General features: G+C 36.5%; 1 non-coding gene across 1 annotated transcript; it reads left to right on the top strand.

Moving 5' to 3' along the window:
- The first annotated feature begins 17,976 nt into the window (after window positions 1-17,976).
- TRNAV-UAC (transfer RNA valine (anticodon UAC)) lies at window positions 17,977-18,049 on the top strand. Its single transcript has one exon. It is a non-coding gene; the product is annotated as a tRNA-Val (tRNA).
- The last annotated feature ends 375 nt before the right edge of the window (window positions 18,050-18,424 follow it).

Below are 18,424 nucleotides of genomic sequence, written 5' to 3'. Positions count from 1 at the left end.
CACTCATTGTCACATTTTTTTCTCTGTGAGTTATCATAACATTTTGTGTATATTTCCCTGTGCTATACAGTGTAATCTTGTTTATCTATTCTACAATTTTGAAATCCCAGTCTATCCCTTCCACCCTCCACCCCCCTGGCAACCACAAGTCTGTATTCTCTGTCTATGACATCCTCCATCTTTATATGCCTCTATGAGAGAGAACTATCTTTCAATCCAAACTTTTGCAATTGGCAAAATGCAGTGATGAGTAAAATATCATGTAATTATTTTCATTGCAAACATGATTTTCTCAACTCTAATCATGTAAGAAACAATAGAGCCATATTCCAGAGTTTAGTTCTGAGTTAGAAGAGTCCCTTATAGTCAACAAAATTTCTGATTATATTTCTTGAATAGAAGCTTGTTGCTGATGAAAATCTTAAGTACCATCTAGAATTGGAATGGGTCTTGGAGGTCAAGCATACAAGGTAATTAGTAGTAATCCAGAATACACTGTACCTCAAGCCTACCCAATCTCCCCCTCACATTAGTTCCTAAATCTTACATCTTCCTTTTTCTTGGATTCCTTGTTCATTTTGCTAGGGTATATTCCAAAGTAATTATTTCAATAAAGATCTGGGGTATGTTGGGGGGGGGGTAAAGTTTCTGAATCTTTGGGTATGCAAAACTATTCTGTACTCTCACTTGAGAGCTAGTTGGTTTTTTTTCTCCCCTCAGATCTGTGAAGATATTGTTCTGTTGTCTTCCAGCAGTGTTACCAGTGAGAAATCTTGATGCCACACTGATTCTCATTCCTTTGAGCTTAACCTGTTTCTCCCTTTGGAAGCTTTTAGGATTTTATCTTTATCCCTAGTGTTCTAAAATTTCACCAGGACAAGTCTGGGTGTTGGTTCTGTTTCATTCATCTTGGTTAACATTTTCAATTTAAAGACATGCCTTTATTAAACTCTGAGAAATCCACTTTTATCATTACTTTTCCTCTGCATTCACTTTCTCTCTTTCTAATGCCTCTATTACATGAATATTGAATCTTCTAGATCTATTAACTTTTCTTCATCTTTTTAAATGCATTAAGGGAGAATTCCTCAGCTCTATCTTCCACTAATTTATTTATTTTACATAATTTTTTCAACATTTTTGTTTTGTTTTGGGGGGAGGTAATTAGATTGTATTTATTTATTTATATTAATAGAGGTACTGGGGATTGAACCCAACACCTCATGCATGCTAAGTACATGCTCTACCTCCTTCCCTTCCACTCACTAATTTATTCAACTATATCTCTTCTATTAACAGATCATCTATTAACGCTCTTTCCTTGAGTGCTTAGTTATTCTGTTTGAGTTCAGTGCTTTTCTTACATGGGGTTGATTTTTCACAAAATTTGATGATTCTTGTATCTGTTAATCCTTAGTTTCCTGCTCAATAGATTCAATATACATTACAATAGCTTGCCTTTTTAACTAAGGGGAAGGTCTGTGCTACTAGGAAGAGTGTCTTAATGACTTATTTTCTGAGATGGAGTTTCCTGTCCTTCCTGGTGTTCAGGAGCTGGCTGAGCAGCACAGCTCTCTCTGGCTTGTGTCCACCCTTCTTTAGCCAATGAACAAGCATTGCTATTGCTATTGCTGCTGCTGCTGCTGCTGTTGTTTAGTGGGGGAGTGGGAAACAGGTCAGTGGTCGACCAGCCAGTTACTTCTTATACAGCCCCTCAATTAATCAGTTTGATGAATCAATGTCCAGGGTTTGTCTCTCTTGCTTGCTTTATCCATTGAGTCTGGAGTTGATATGACACTTAAGTCCTATCTCTGTAGCCCTCTTCTCCTGCCAAGTTTTTGGGCCGTGGTTTCTTTTAGCTTTGTTCCTAGATATATCTCATCCTGTTTGAGAACTCTTAGGAACTTCTCACTGTTTCTGATTAAACTTTCTAGTTTTTCCAAGCTGTGATAAGTTGATGTGCATACATGTGCACATGTGTGTGTGTTAACATGTAGAAACAGAAAACAGAAAACTAGTAGGTATCCAATGAATACTGCATATTTTTCATGCATGAAAGAGTGAATGCATGTATGTATTTTGTGTTACACACACACACACACACACACCCTTTCTGGATTTTAGGTGAGAGGTGGTGATCTACCATGTTCTCAGTCCACTATCCATAATTGTGAATTACTTTTAGATTTGGGGAGTGTGAAGAAGAGGCAAGTTATTTCTTGTTTGTGTTTAAATGGGGAAAAAAAAGTAGAATTTCCTATTGAGAAGAGAATGGCTTCGTTAGCCAAGATAACTGATTTATCTAGTCCAACTGGAAGTTACATTTTATATATTATACATGTGTTTCATATCTGAGGCTTATATGTAAGACATGAGTTTGACACTGTGACAGTTGTATCTTTCTCAATATCTTTTTCTTCTCCTCTAGCTTACCTTGCCTCCAATATACACAGTGGCCAGAATAAGGCCATTATAGGCAGAAAGATCGAGATTAAAATTCTTTCTGTCATTTATTAGTTATTGATCAAGTTATCCTGAGCTTCATATAATATAAAAATATCAACCTCACAGGCTTGTGTTAAATGTAATGACACAAACAAAATGCCTCATATAATGGACAGTACATCCACAGTGTAAGGGTTCAACAAACATTAGTAAACCTTCTATCCCTCTACCTTTCTCTCTGTCTAACATTTCTAATTGCAAAAATTTAAACTGACACTCTGATTTATCATTCAGTCTCTTGAGTTTAACATGAGTTTATAAAATACGTACTTTTGTATATTAAAAATGATAGAATTGAAAGCAACTTTATCATCTATCTCATTGACTAAACTTGATTCAATTTGTTCATAAATCTATTCATTTTGCAAACATTTATTGAGTACTTACTTGAGCTAGACACCAGGCTAACCTCTGAAATAAGTTGACACCTCATGGCAAGCCAGGACTAGGGTGAGAAAGGCAGGCAAGTGAGATGCCTCTAATGCAAAATTTAAGGGATGCCAAAAACTAAAAAAACAAGAAAAATAGTATTTAAGTGCAATATTTTAAAAACTCAAAAATGCAAAAAAAAAATCCATCATGAAAATATCAAGATTTTAAAAAAAGAATTGGTTTTAATGATTGTTTTCTTTTGCTTCAGGATACAAACCGCTTACTGATTCTATTGTTTTCATTTGTACATCATCCCTACTTCCTTTGAGGAATGTATCTTCCTTCTCTCCAACATATTCTTCTCATGGGATTATCAAGTAAACTCAGACCCCCAGGGCCACAGAGATAGACAAATGAACCAATCCTAACTGAACAAGACCATATTCATTGATCCAAAACAGGATAGGTAACCCAGCATGGTCCTGTAAGTATCTTTCTCTAGGAATGAATGAGGTCAATACACAAAGATAAACAGTCAAGAGTTGTGGAGGGTGAGGGACACAGATAGAGAAAGAAATCTGGAGGCTGATTTCATTAGCGTCAAGCTATGTGAAGTACATCCACCTCTTAACTTTCCAGGGACATGGGTCAAATAACTCCTATTTGCCATTAAGTTTATTTCAGTTGGGACTCTCCACACTCAAACCAGAGGAGTTCTGACTAATATAATGTCTAAAGAAAGTGTATTTCAAACTTTGAGGAGGATTGATCATCATTGTAAGCTTAGAAAAAGAGAGTCTGAAAAGTAGGATGCTTTTAGTATTGTCCAGGGAAACGGTTGCCACCGATACAACCCTATAGTGGAATCCTTCAGATCAGCCAGCTAATTCCCCTTGATCTAATTCCATGCACACCAATAAGCCTCTCATTATAAACTGCCTTCATAGGTAGAATTGTCCAGGAAGAGAGTAATAAGCAAGTGTGTTTGGTCTACTTGATAGTTATATTGTTCATTGTTAAACAGTAAGGTGGCACCTAATGGATCAGTAATAAGATAGCCCTAGAATCAGATGTGGTGGATGCTAACATTGAATTTTCTGAGTCTAGGAAGGTTTAACGGCAACATAATCTAGTGGCTGAAATATTGACTCTTGAGCCAGACTGCTTGGATTTGAATCCTAGCATTGCTACTTACTAGCTGTGTGGCTTTGGGTAAGTTATTCAACCTATCTGTACCTTATTTTCTCATCTGTAAAATGGGGATATCATAGTAATTACCTCATAGGGTGGTTAAATGGGAATTATATGAGTTAATCTTTATAAAGGAAATAAACCTTAACAGTACAATAAAAGTACTTGAAAAATAAAACACTAAACTGAGAAAGAGACCTGGCATGTGGTATCTACCTTAAGCGGCAGCTATTCCAGGGAGAATGAATAACTCTCCAGTACACAGAGAAGTTTAGAACTTATTTCAATTATCTGCTTACATTTCTAACTGACTGGCTGGCTTCTAATCTTCTAGGAGACAGGTACTGTGCCTTATCCATCTTTGTATTTCTAATGCCTGGGTCTTGGTAAGCACAAAGAGAGAGAGAGAGCCTTGCTCATGGAATTCAAAGACTGGAATCTTCACGCCACTATCTACTATTTATCCTGGAGCAATTTACTTAACTTCCCAGACTCTCAGTTCCTGTAGCTGTAAAATGAGGATAATCTCTCTTTCAACTAGTATTGTGAGGATTAATGGAGATAATTTAGGGGAGTAGTATGTGTTCAATTAACACGGGTTTCCTTCCAACACTGAGGTTTACAGTTATGTAAATATTTTCCAATATTATTTAAATAAGAGACTCCGTTAATCTAAGTATTCCATAAAAACATCATTTTGCAGAACTTATAAGATCTGTTGTTAGTATGTGTGACAGAAGTTCTTTAAGAAAATACACAGAAAATAAGCTTAAGGCTTTTTTAAAGGAAATTATTTCATGTCCCAGATCCTTTTAACTTTAGTTGAGATAGAATCAGGTGAGATGAAAAAACCAAAATTACTGGTTGATATATGAGTCATTATAATCAACCCATATAGGACATATGGCAATAAATTCAAATTTATTCATTCATTTATACATTCAAAAACTATTATGATGGGCATTTATTATGAGCTAGAAACTTTATGTTAGAGATTTACTCATTTTCTATGTTGAATCTGCACTAAACAGAATTTATTTCTTCTTTAGCTATAGTTTTTAACAAATGACATGTTAAATTTCTTCAGATGCTGAAGAAATTAGACAAGGCCCCAGCCATCATGGAGCTTACACTTCATCTAGGGGAAGCAGCAGAAAAGTAAAGAAGCAAAGTAACTATAAACTGCAATGAGCACTAAGAAGACAGAAACAAGGATGAAAGGTGGGAAGTAACAGGGGAGGAGGCAAAGATGTTCTTCATTAGAGCCATTAAGGGTGGTCTCTCAGGGGATGGGTCACTGTTCTGTCTCAAGCATCTAGAACATGCCTGCAATATAGAAAGCACTCAAATAAATAAACGATAAGACATCAGCTGAAACCCAAGGATCCTGACCATACAAAGAAAAGGACACTCCAGGCAGAGGAAACAACATGAACAGAGGTTCCAAAGTGGCAGTGAACTTGGAGTGTTTGAGGACCTGAAAGAGACCAGTGTGGCTGGAGTAAAGTGATCAAGGAGAAGAGAAGAGTGGGTAAGATGAGTTTGGAAAAATAGGCAAGCACCAGCCAGTTCATGTGGGCCTCAGCAGCAGTGGCAAGGAGTTTGCCATTTATATGATATTTAAAAATTTGAACAGAGTAACTGTAAAAATATGGTGTAACAAGAGTGAAGTTATCTCCGCCAAGCAGATACTGTATTTCTATGACTTTGATGCCTACAGCTGGCAAGAGAAGGATCATGAAGGTGCCTTTGATAAGACCCCCAGCATGTTAGCATAGTTCTTAGATTTTAAAATGGAAATAAAACTCAAGGCTTTATTTTGGGAAATTTTTGAAGCATTCTTGTTAAATTGGCACCAGCACTAGAAAAGTAAACTATGTTCTGCATAGATTTAAACAACTTTCACAAATCAAAAAGGAAGTAAGATAATAAGGTCCTCAGGGTTTCGATTGTGGAAATGAAGTAATTCTCTCTCTTCAGTTGCTTTTAGGGGCTCTGTATAGAGCCATCCACTAAAATAATGTTCAGTAAATATCCTAAAATTGCATTCCCTACCTCAGTTTATGGATCAACACTGAAGTAGGAAGAACTGCACGGGTTGAGTATACCTCATTTTCTTCACTCCTAGGGACCTTCTGTATTTCTTCCACTATCAAAGGCAACAAAGGAAACAAATAAGGCTCTTACAGGATAGGTAAAACTATTATTCCCAGAAAGATCTGGGGCCATCAAAGTGGGATAAGAGCAGGATGAATTAGTCAAAGACTGCAAGGTGACAACCAGCCTTATCTGATGCTTTGTCTTTTTTCCATCCTCCTACCCACAACCTAAAATCCTCCTACAATAAAACAGGGACACAATTTGGAATTATTGTTACAATTGTTATAGCAGTGGATATTATTATTAAAACTGTCGATGTGTAAAAATAGCTTAAGAGGAGATAAAAGGAATCATCAGATGTGAACTAGTTAGTTGCAAAGGAATTAAGTCTGCTTTTAAAAAAATCAAATGTACTTTTTGTTATTGCTCTGTAATAAACACTTAATATATATCATTTCATTTAATCTTCAAACACTTGAGATCAATTTTAATTTTTCCATTTTATGGAGAGGTATTAGAGAGGTCAAGTTACCCAAGGTCACACAAATGACATTACTATGATAATGGCAAAGTCAGATTCAAACCGAGGTCTGATTTTCATCACTCTGTATATAGGCATAACATCTTCAGTAATTATTTCACATCCACATTACTTGAAAGTAGCTCAGCAAGGATTCTAAATAGGTTATTTAACAGTAACCATCTTGTTCTGAAAACAACCCCTATATATTTGCATAGCATTTGTCACGAAGTGTTTTCTTGACTCTTACCATGTCCTTTGAGGTAGGCAGGCAGATGTGATAGAAAAGGAAATTGAGATACAGCAACATGGTCTCTATGTCATGCCCCTCCCTATTTCTCTGTGTGCTTCCACATCTGGGCCCTACACTCAGCTAAAAGCCCTTTGAGGGCTGGGGTCCTGGCTATGTCCTCTTTGTGTCTGGAAGGCTAACCCAATGCCAGCAACTCTGTAGTCACTCCATATAAACACTTTAAGCAGCTCTACTGAGGCATAAATGACTCATAATAAATTGCATTTGTTTTAAGTGTACACTTTGTTAAAGTTCTGACATATGTATACAACTGTGAAACCAACACCACCATCAAGATATTAAACATATCTTTGGGAACACATCCATCACTCCCAAAGCCTCCATGAACGTTTATGCGTGAACAAAAACCAAATATTCAGACTCCTATGCTGGTGCTGCTTCTCTTATACTTGAAGAAAGTTTATACTTTTGTATGTTATTCGTCCCTGTTGTATACTGTTGTATATTTATGAAAAAGAACATAATTGAAGAGAAAACATTTTATCTGTAGAAGCCCCAAACATATACTGCTACTCTATATAAAGTCTGCCATTTGGGAATGAGAACACCCTGCCCCTGATGAATCACCAATTCATAGTCCTTCCAGAGATCTTGCCCTTGGGTTCTGGGAGGCAACCAGCTTTGTTTTGTCTTATAATGGCTTCCCTTTTTTGCATTCTGCTAAGCAACTTTAAACAGTACTCATGCCATTTGTTCTCTCAATTGCTTATTCTTTATCTGCTGAGGGTGGTGGGGAAGCTCCTGGGCTCCGGAGGCAGACTGCCTGGGTTCAAATCCCACCTCTTCCACTTATATACTTAACAGAGCTTTGTGCAGGTTACCTCTCCACACAGAACCTGGTAGTTAGACAGTAAATTCTTGGCAAATGTTACATGTAACTATTTTCCCTGAAAACTGGCTTATATACTATTAAGCCCAAATGGCAGAAATGTCCAAAACTCCTATCTCTCAGGATCTCCCTCTCCCACATCTCTAGTTTTTACATCTGTATCTTTTAAGAGACTAGTCCATTAAAAGCAGAATTCCAGCTAACATAATGGTCTAGACTGGAAAACAATTACTAAAACTGATTTCACTTCTGTATTTCTTTCCGGAACCAAGGAATATTTTAATGTAAATCTACATTAAAGGGTTTCTTTTTGCATATATATATACTATATTATATTATACATACAAAAATATATTTGACCCTTAAACAATTCAAGGGTTAGGGACACCAACCCCTCATGCAGTAGAAAATCCACATATAACTTTTGACTTCCCCAAAACTTAACTACTAATAGCCTACTGTTGACCTGAAGCCTTACAGGTAACATAAAAAGTCAATTAACACATTTTTTGTATGTTATATGTATTATATACTGTATTCTTACACTAAAGTAAGCTAGAGAAAACAAAATGCTATTAAGAAAATCATAAGGAAGAGAAAATACACTTACAGTACTGTACTGTTTACCAATACTGTAAATTATGTCTGTTTATAAGCATTGTCAGTACCTACATCATATTGTTTCATATGAATCAAAACACTGTAGATGTTATACACATTACTAATATTATATATCAAAAATAAAAATAAAATATGAAAAAAATTCATATTTATTCACAGGTATAACAATTCATGCATTGAATAATGAAGAAGTAATACGATAACTTCATGGTAGCCTAGTGTAATCAATACGATTGACTCACAGTAGCCTAGCATAACACTAATGAATAAACCATTATGCAAATTTTATGGCATACAGTATTATAGTCATATTCATAATACAGTATTGGAAACAGTGTGACATTTTAAAAAAACCACTTACCTGTTATGATAGGCTGATACATGGTTTCTCCAATTACCAGAGAGAGAGAGAGAGAGAAAGAGAGGGAGACAGAGGCTATATGCAATGTAATTCTCTGAAAGCAAAGTTATAAAACAGTAAAAAAAAGTAATACATTATTAATTTTGCATTAAACATCACTCACCATGCTTATGTAAGGATAGGCTATCCAGTATACGCTTTGCACACAATATTCTATACAATGAATACTATGATGATAATGACACAAAAGTCTCATATAATTCTTGCCCTACAGTTAATACATTTTCAGATGAACACACACACATACACAAAAGGTAAGTTTATTATCTTAATGACAACTTACTATTAGCATAATGATTATTTACTTTTCATTAAGTAGAAGTAAATCATCATAAAGGTCTCTATCCTTGTCCATGTCGAGTAGGCTGGGGGAAGGGGGATGGGAGGAAGCGAAGGGAATGTTCTTGCTGTCTTGGGCGGCAGAGGTGGAAGACTTGGAGATGAAGGGGAGGCAAGAGAGGCAGGCACACCCAGTGTAACTTTAAGAAAATACACTAATTTCTGTCTGACTTTTTGCTTTTTCATTTTTCTCTAAAAATGTTTCTATGTGGTTATCAACTACCATTTGCTTTAGTTTCAGTATCTGTATCATACAAGGATCCAGGTCATAAAGGAAGTCAAAAGCAGTCCTGAGTAATGGGAACCCTTCTGCCAGATTATCTAATGTCAATTTGTTGTCTGGCACAGTTTCTTCTACATCTTCTTCCTTATTGGCACTGGATCAGAAGCAGTCATCTCCATCAAGTTGTCTTCTGTTAATTCCCCAGATCCGTACTGTGAAACTCTTCACCCCTCATTCCACCTTTTTTTTTTCCCCTGCATCCAGTCTCTTTCATGATTTCCTTGATTGCCTCTGTCGTACATCCTGTGAAATCATGCACAACATCTGGACGTGGTTTTCTCCAGGAGGAATTTGTTTCGGGCTTGATGGCTATCATGGCTTTTTCTGTAACAACAATGGCCTCTTCACTGGTGTAACCTTCCAGACCTTCATGATGTTCTCTTTATTGGGGTTCTCTTCCATAGCATTAACAATCCTTTCCATAAAGTACTATGTATAATGAGCCTTAAAGGTCTTTAAGACCCCCCCGATCTAGAGGCTGAATTAGACACGTTGTGTTTGGGGGCAAGTGACCATTTCAAGGTCTTTGGTGTTGAACTCGTGGGGTTGTGGGTAGCCAGGGACATTGTCCAATATCAAAAGAACTTTAAAAAGCAGCCACTTACTGGCAAGGCACTTCCTGACATCAAGGACAAAGTATTGATGGAACCAATCCAGAAAAGGGGTTCTGGTTGTCCAGGCTTTCTTGTTGTACAACCAAAAGACCGGCAGCTGGTGTTTATCTCCTCCCTTCAGGGCTCAGGAGTTAGCAGCTTTATAGATAAGGGCAGTCCTAATCATAGACCTGTGCACAAAACAGTAGAGCTGGCCAATCCCTTCCTGCCTTAAATGCTGGTGCTCACTTCTCTTCCTTACTAATAAATGTCTCTTCTTTACTAATAAATGTCCATTTTTTCCCCTTTAGGAATAGGGCACTTTTGACTGCTTTAAAAACCTGTTCAGGCAGATAGCCTTTCTCCTTAATGATTTTCCTAATGGTATCTGGGAACTCGTCTGCTGTCTTTCAGTGGGCAAAAGCTACTTCTCGTATACATGTTATTTTGACATGTTAAACGCAAACTTCTTTTTAAAATTATCAAACCATCCTTTGCTGGCATTGAATTCTCCAGCTTTAGATCCTTCACCTTGCTTTTGCTTTAAGTTATCCCATGACTTCACTTTTTCTTCAATCATATTAGAGTCCATAGGGATGCCTTTCTTAGAGCAATCCTGCACCCACATAAAAGCTGCATTTTCAGTACGAGACAAAAAGATGTTTCACAAAAAGTGCAAGGTTTTGTATCAGCTACAAATGTTTTTTATAGCTGCAGCAACTGCTTCATGAATTTCCTTTCCTTTTCTTTTTCACAGTGGTCTTTACACTGGATTCATTTAACTTGAAATGATGGGTAACCACAGCTGCAGACCTCAATTTATGCTGCGTATCAAGCAATTCAACTTTTTCTTGTAGTGTCATGACTTTTCTGTGCTTCTTGGGAACACTTCCAGGATCACTAGAGGCACTTTGTACGGTCGCTAGTGTTATTCAAGGCTTATGGTATTGCTATAAACATGATGAAAAATACTCAAAAACCACTTTTTACTGCAAAATGCAGTTTACTAGACAACTGCTCACATGAAGATGATTAGCACCACACAGCGTCACACAGCATTTTAAGCGGATGCTTGCAACACTTGAGCTCACTATAGCAACAGGAGGTGGCCACAAAATTATTACAGTAGTACGCTATGTGCTACAGTTAATTTTATACAGTTATGATTTAAGACTGCATTTTCACATTTGTTTAACTTTCTCTGGTCTGGGAATAGTGCCATGTATAGTATAAGTGTTTGTGTAAGTTTTGATAAATTTCAATTTTTTATAACAGACATGTATATATTTGATGGTAGTAAATGATAAAATAGACTAGTATCTATATATATTTTATGCATTCATGACTTACCTTTATCTTTTTTTTTTGATATTTCTAGGCTATGCACTTTGCGAGTTATTTTCAAATTTCACAAATCTCCAAAAAATTTTTCCAGTGTGTTTATTGAAAAAAATACATGTATAAATGGCCCTCACAGTTCAAACCCAAGTTGTTCAAGAGTTAACCGTATATACACACATACACACACACACATACAATGCACACAAAGGGCACAGAACAAATCTCTTATTACTTAAAGCAGATAATCAAAATCTGATAGCCAATATTCTTTAAATAGTTGTTATTCATTTTCAATGACATTATTTCATGTTTCTTTCACATAAAATTAAGACGCTAGATAACACAATTACTCTTTTTGGCATGTAATAGCTAATGGAGACACATTAACAAAGCATTCATATCATGTATTTTAAACTGTCCTTGAAAGGGTAGACACCAAGAGTTCTTCATGGACTTCCCATTGTTCTTCGGATAGAGCTACTGCCTCTTTTTGCACCTCCTCTCCCCTGATCAAAGCTCTTCCAAAGAATTGTCTATACTTACTTTCCACTGACTCTCCTTTCTCTCTTGAGCCCACTCCAATCAGTTCTTCCTCCCACTGTGTCATCAAAACTGTACTTACGCGAATCACCAACGACCTCCATGCAGTCAAATCTCAAGGACAAATCTCAGCTCTTACCTCATTCCACCTATCAGCAGCAACTGACTTACTAGTTGGTTTCTTCTTCCTGAAAAAGTTTTATCACTAGATCCCCAAGACACCCCACTCCTTGGTTCTCCTTCTGCCTCAGTGGGCATTCTTTCTCTACATATTTTTGAGTTCTCCTTTATCTTCTTAATCTCTAAAAATTGGAGTGTCACTGCATAAGCTTCTTTTCTTCCTGATCCACATACATTCACTCATTGAAGTTCCCATTCAGTCCATGACTTTAAATGTCATCTATATGTTATTATCTCCCAAATTCATGAATCTAGCCCAACACCCACCCAAACTGCAGACATGTATACATATCCAACAGGGTATCTGACATCTCTATTTGGATGTCTATAGGCATTTAAACAAGCCCAAAACTAAACTGCTTATCTTTTGCCCTATGTTACTCTTCCTTCATCTTCTCCATTTCATAAAAGTAGTAACACCATTCTTCCACTAGCTCAGGCACAAGCTTTGGAATCACTCTTGACTCCTCCTTCTCTCACATCATGCATCCAATTCATGAGACCATCCAATCAGCTATACTACCAATCACACTATTTCTTGTTACCTCCTCCTCTGCCGCTGCAGTCATCTCATGCCCCTTTCACTCAGTCAGTTTTTTACCCGTTGAAGCAACACTTCTAAAATGTAAGTTAGATTATTACTTTTTCTGCTTAAAAGTATCCTGTGGCTTCCCATTTTACTCAGAATGAAATGAAAAGTCCTTGTGACCTATCAGCCCCTATATAGCGTTTCCACCACCACCATCCCCAGCAACTCTCTGATTTCATTTCCTACTGTTCTCTCTTGCTCAACCAACTGTATCCACAATGCAGTCCTTGCTATTTCTCACACACACCAAGCACACTCTACCTTAGGGCCTTTGTACTTCTAGTATTTTCCAGCTATTCCTATGTAATGCCTTAACTTCTTTATCAGTTAGTCCTTCCCTAATTATCCGACATAAAATAATTTATTTATTATTCATAGCACTAAAAATTTTTTTATTTTGAAATAACTGTAGATTCATATGTACTTGAAAGAAGTAACAGAGAAATCTTATGTACCCTCTACTCAGTTTCCCCCAATGGTCACATTTTACAAAACTACAGTACAGTATCACAACTAGGATACTGATACCAATGCAATCAAGATACAGAATATTTCCACAATTCCATCACCACAGGGATTCATGTTGTGATTTTACATCCACATCAACCACGCTCCAACCTCCACTCCCTCCTTAACCCCTGGCAACTACTAATCTGTTCTCCATTTCTATAGTTTTGTTATTTCAAGAATGTTAAATAAATGTAATCATACAGTGTTAACCTTTTGGGATTGGCCTTTTTCACTCAGCATAATTCCTTGGCGATTCATCCAAGTGGTGTCAAAGCATTTTTTTGCTTATTAGGCAAAGTTCCCCGAGAGCAGGGAATCTATTTTGTACACTCTACTTGTAATGTAGACACACAATAAACATTTGTTGAATAAAGTAAGTCCAAACTCTTTAACATGACCTATAATACTAAATGAAGCATGCTTACCTTTCCAGCCTCGCCTTTCACTTCCCTGACCCACCCAACCCTGCCATACCACTCCCATCCAGATACACAAAACAGTGAACACCATTCAGTTACACTGAACATCTTGTCATTTATAGCAGATTGCCTATGCGCTCTGATTTTTTTCATGGTTGCCATTTAGAACAGTGGTTCTTAAACTTTAGTGTGCATTGGAATCACCCAGATGATCAGGTTTATTAAAACAAATTGCTAGGCTCTACCCCTAGAGTTTTCAATTCAGTAGGTACCTGTGATAAGGCCTGAGAATCTGTATTTCTGACAAATTCCCAGATGATATTGATACTACTGGTCCCTGAGCCACACTTGGAAAATCACTGCGTGAGAACATTTTTTTATTTCCCTCCCCACTTCACTTGCCTAATTTCGTATTTAACCTTCAGTCCTTCCCTCCCCCAGAACATGGAGTTCCATAGCACATTGTACATCTCCTATCACATCACTTATCACATAATATTATAATGTCCTATTTATGTGTGCTTCTCTCCCACCAAACTATATCCTCAGCACTTAGCACAGGCTGACACAGAATAAGCACTCAATGAATCTGAGTGGATAGGTTCCTTAATTATGATATGTTAAGAGGCTCAACTGAAACATTATTTTTTTACAGTCACAGGATATTTAGAAGGAAGTACTTCTATGTGCTATAAATAAAAGATGAAAACACCAAGGATTCCTTCATCAATAGGCTTAAGGAAAAACATGGCAATTTTTTATGTTATGATTTCCTAGGAAGTGTTAGTGTTTACTGCAATTCTTTTCAACCAAAACACCACATACTGAAATAATGACTGATGATGTAGGTCAAGAATGTAAGTTAAGATACTTTACCCCTTATTTTTTCAACAATTACTTCAAAGTCTGTATTTTGTTCTTCTAAAAGTGTACTGTTTTGCCTTCAGACTAAACACCCCAAACCACAAAACTATCTAACACAGCCAGGACTTCAAAGAACTCTTTAACTGACCCTCAGTGATGTCCAGATGTTGAAATCTGAACACATTTGCTTGCACAGGTCTATAAGCCATTATCTAAAATTCCAAAATCCAAAAAAGCTCTAGAAACCTAAAGCTTTTCACAGGTTTAAGGCAAACCCATTTAGCAGCGAAGTCTGACTCAAACAGATGTATGACTATTATATAGGTTATACAGCCATTATTTATCCAAATTACTGTTAATACTAGTGCATTTTTGTGGCACGAATATTAACACATTTGATTCTAAAATGCTGCTCCAGACCCCAAGGAGATGTTACAGAAAATACGGTATATGCAATACATTCCTGGCTAAAATCCCAACAATGCTGAGTTCTCAAACACATTTGGCCCAAAGGGTTTGGATAAAGGATTATGTGCCTATATTGAGAATAAGATAAAAGAGTAAGATAAAACAGATTTTATCTGTTTTAACATTAGCTAAATATTGCTAGCAACTCAGTGTTTCTATTCATATATGATACTTTCTTTTTAAATCAGGTTATAGGAAATTCTGTGCTTCTTTGGGATCCTTGTGGCTCGTTTCCATCAGATGAATCATCATCATCCTCCAATGAATCATCAGCAGAAGAGCTCAAAGTATAGAACTAAAAAAAATTTCGAGTGGGAAATGTATCATTTTGAAACACATCTGAAAGACTAATGTCACATTTACAAGCCATTGACATTTGGCAGACTCAACTGACGAAAGTAGAATTCTTGTAGATTAAAATGTAAAGGGGACAACAGTAACAGCTATTATCACTGTGAAGAGCAAAAAAAAAACATGTAAAATATATTTAGGAATGAACTGGACAAGAAATGTACAGGGTCTATGTGAAGAAAATGCTACTGGGAAACTTTTAAAAAGTTGGGTAAATAGCCATATATTTTTAGACAGCATGTTTGGTTTCAAAAGGAAGAGAAATCATTCAGGTGAGCTTAAACTGAGAGAGAAATTTATTTGAAGAGAGGTACCTTGTGTAGATCCCCAAGAGCAGAAAGGGCAGTAGGACCTTAGCAGGGCAAACTAGGACCTGGAAGGCCCCAGAACCCCAGGCAACTATCCCATCACTGTCTTCTAGGACCACATGGCTTCCTAACTCTGCTTCTCTGTGCGTCTGCCACTCTGCAGGCCTGCTTTCTCCTTACTATGTGCACGTGGGTCAAACATCTCTCCCTGCTTTACCCTTGTATCATCACTTTCTAGGTCAAGAGATTAGGTAAGACTAATTGCAAATTTCTGGGAGAGAGAATCTGAATGAACCAGCCTGAATCAGTTTTCCACCTACTCTTGGTCTAATCAGCTACAGAGGTGAGGGGAGGGTTAAGTGGGTATTTGCTCACTAATAAGGAATAAGGATACAGATTGGCACATGAGGGAGTGGTACAGGCAAAATGAGTGGCCATTTCCCCTAAATTAATCTGTAAAATTAAGGCAATTTCAATCAAAATCACAACTGTATAAATTTGACAAAATAATTTTAAAGCTACTACGGAAGAAATAACCTATCTATGGAGAAGATGGCTTACAGGTAGAATGGGAAGAGCACATAAACTGATGCAAGTTATTGGTCACGTTCCAGATCTTATATTGGCAGTTTTTTTCATACTATGTTTTTTAACATACATATAGTACAAATTTTTCTTCTATACATATCAAATATATTTTAAAAAGACAATTCTTAAAAAAAAAAAAACTCTGAAAAGGAAGACTATTAAAGAGGGAGCTCCCTACCAGAAATTTAAAAATAATTTAAAAGTATATTAAAACAGTAATATTATTGTCCAATAACAAATCAATGGAACAGAAAATAAAGTACACATGGAAATTTAGTACTGGATAAAGGTAGAATTTTAAATCTACACGGAAGACTGAATATTCAACAAATGGTGTAAGGCAACCAGCAAGTCGTTTAGGGGAAAAAATAAAAATCAAGCTAGATTCGTCCTTTCCTCCTCATAAGTACATTTCAGAAGGATTAAATATTGAAAAAAATTTTTAAAGGATGCCTAAAAATGTTAGAAGAAAACACGTACAGGTAAGCATGACATCAAAGTTGGAAACACACATAAAGGAAAAGACCTACATGAAATGAAAAACTTCACAATGACGATCCCATCTCTTTAAACTTCTACTCATTTGCACTTATTTATGGGTTCTGATTCTGATTAATTCTATATAAAGTTTTCACATAACACAAAATTGTACATACATAAATTTACGGTATACATTTTATATAACCTTATCATGTGTTTTTCTTGTACTCCTTATTCTTTCTATTCAGTCCACACATTATGCCAGCATAGTCCATTCTCCTCCACTCTGCTTCTCTCCCCTTTTTAAATAACTTTCTTTAAAAGTTGTGACTATTTACTTTTTTTCAAGTGAATTTTAGTATTGTTTTCTTGAGATCTACAAAGAATCTTTTTTTTCATTTTACTTGAAACTGATAACATAAAATAACTTCACCATGAATTGTATTCTTTGCCATTTTAGTCCATCTGGCATCATATGTTCTCTTACTATACTTCCCTTTAACCCCTCCAATAAAAGTTTTATTGGGTGGAAGCTATAAAAAGAAAAAAAAAATAAACAAAAACTTCACTCAGCAAATAAACACCACAGGCCATGTTAAAATATGAATTAAAAAATAGAGAAAATATTTGTGATTATGTTTCAGACATTTTTAAAGGTGATAAGGATCACAAAGATTAACAATACTTAAGATTAGCAAAGAAAGGAAGACAGCTGTCATTCACATAGTATGTTGGTGGAAAAGTATTTTTCAAGGGAAAAGTCTGGAAACAAAACCTAGAACTTTACAAGTGTACATTCCCTTTGATCCAGTCATTGTATTTCTATGAATTTATGGTAAGGAAATAAATCAGGGATATGTGCAAATTTATCTGTAAGAATAGTCATCTAAGAGGGGACGGTGTAGCTCACTGGTAGAGCCCATGCCTAGCACGCACGACGTCCTGAGTTCAATCCCCAGCACTGCCATTAAAAATGAATAAATAAACGTAATTACCTCCCCACCCTAAAAAAATCCAAACAAGAATAGTCATCTAGTATTGTTTGCACAAGTGAAAAACTGTAAACACCCTAAAAGTCCAATAATTTAGGGATTGGTTGAACAAATTATATCCATACAACCATTAAATGCCATTACAACCATACAGCCATAAAAATGATTATGTAATCTATTTTATCTGGAAAGATATGAGACATTATTGGGAAACATAACACGCTCACATTTTTCTATTAAAAAAAAAGTTTGGGGGCGGGGAGAGTATAGCTCAGTGATAGACCTCGTGCCTTACAAGCACAAGGTCCTGGGTTCAATCCCCAGTACCTCCATTAAAAATTAGCAAATAAAAAACATTGCCTCCCCCCCAGAAATAATAAATAAATAAAAAGTTACAAAGTTTTACGTGTATATATGAGAAGTCTCCAAGTTTATGCAGCACTATGTCACTCCCGTTACTTTTGGGTGATGAGACTGTGGGTGAGTTTAACTTTCTTTTATATACGTTTATGTACTTACTATTGGACAGTTTTGCAGGGAGCAGGCATTTTTTAAAAAGCAGTGTTCTTCTGACAATCACAAAATACAAAGAAACTTAATTTGCGGCGGGAAACGGGGACCGGGAGAAGATCCCGCTGGGACGGGGGCTGGGAAAAGACGCTCCCGGAAGCCCGAGCCCCGCCCTGCAGCTCCCGGGGGAGCGACCG

The sequence above is a fragment of the Camelus dromedarius genome, chromosome 15, assembly GCF_036321535.1.
Source record: "Camelus dromedarius isolate mCamDro1 chromosome 15, mCamDro1.pat, whole genome shotgun sequence".
Classification (NCBI taxonomy): domain Eukaryota; kingdom Metazoa; phylum Chordata; class Mammalia; order Artiodactyla; family Camelidae; genus Camelus; species Camelus dromedarius.
This window is presented reverse-complemented; position numbering and strand designations above follow the sequence as displayed.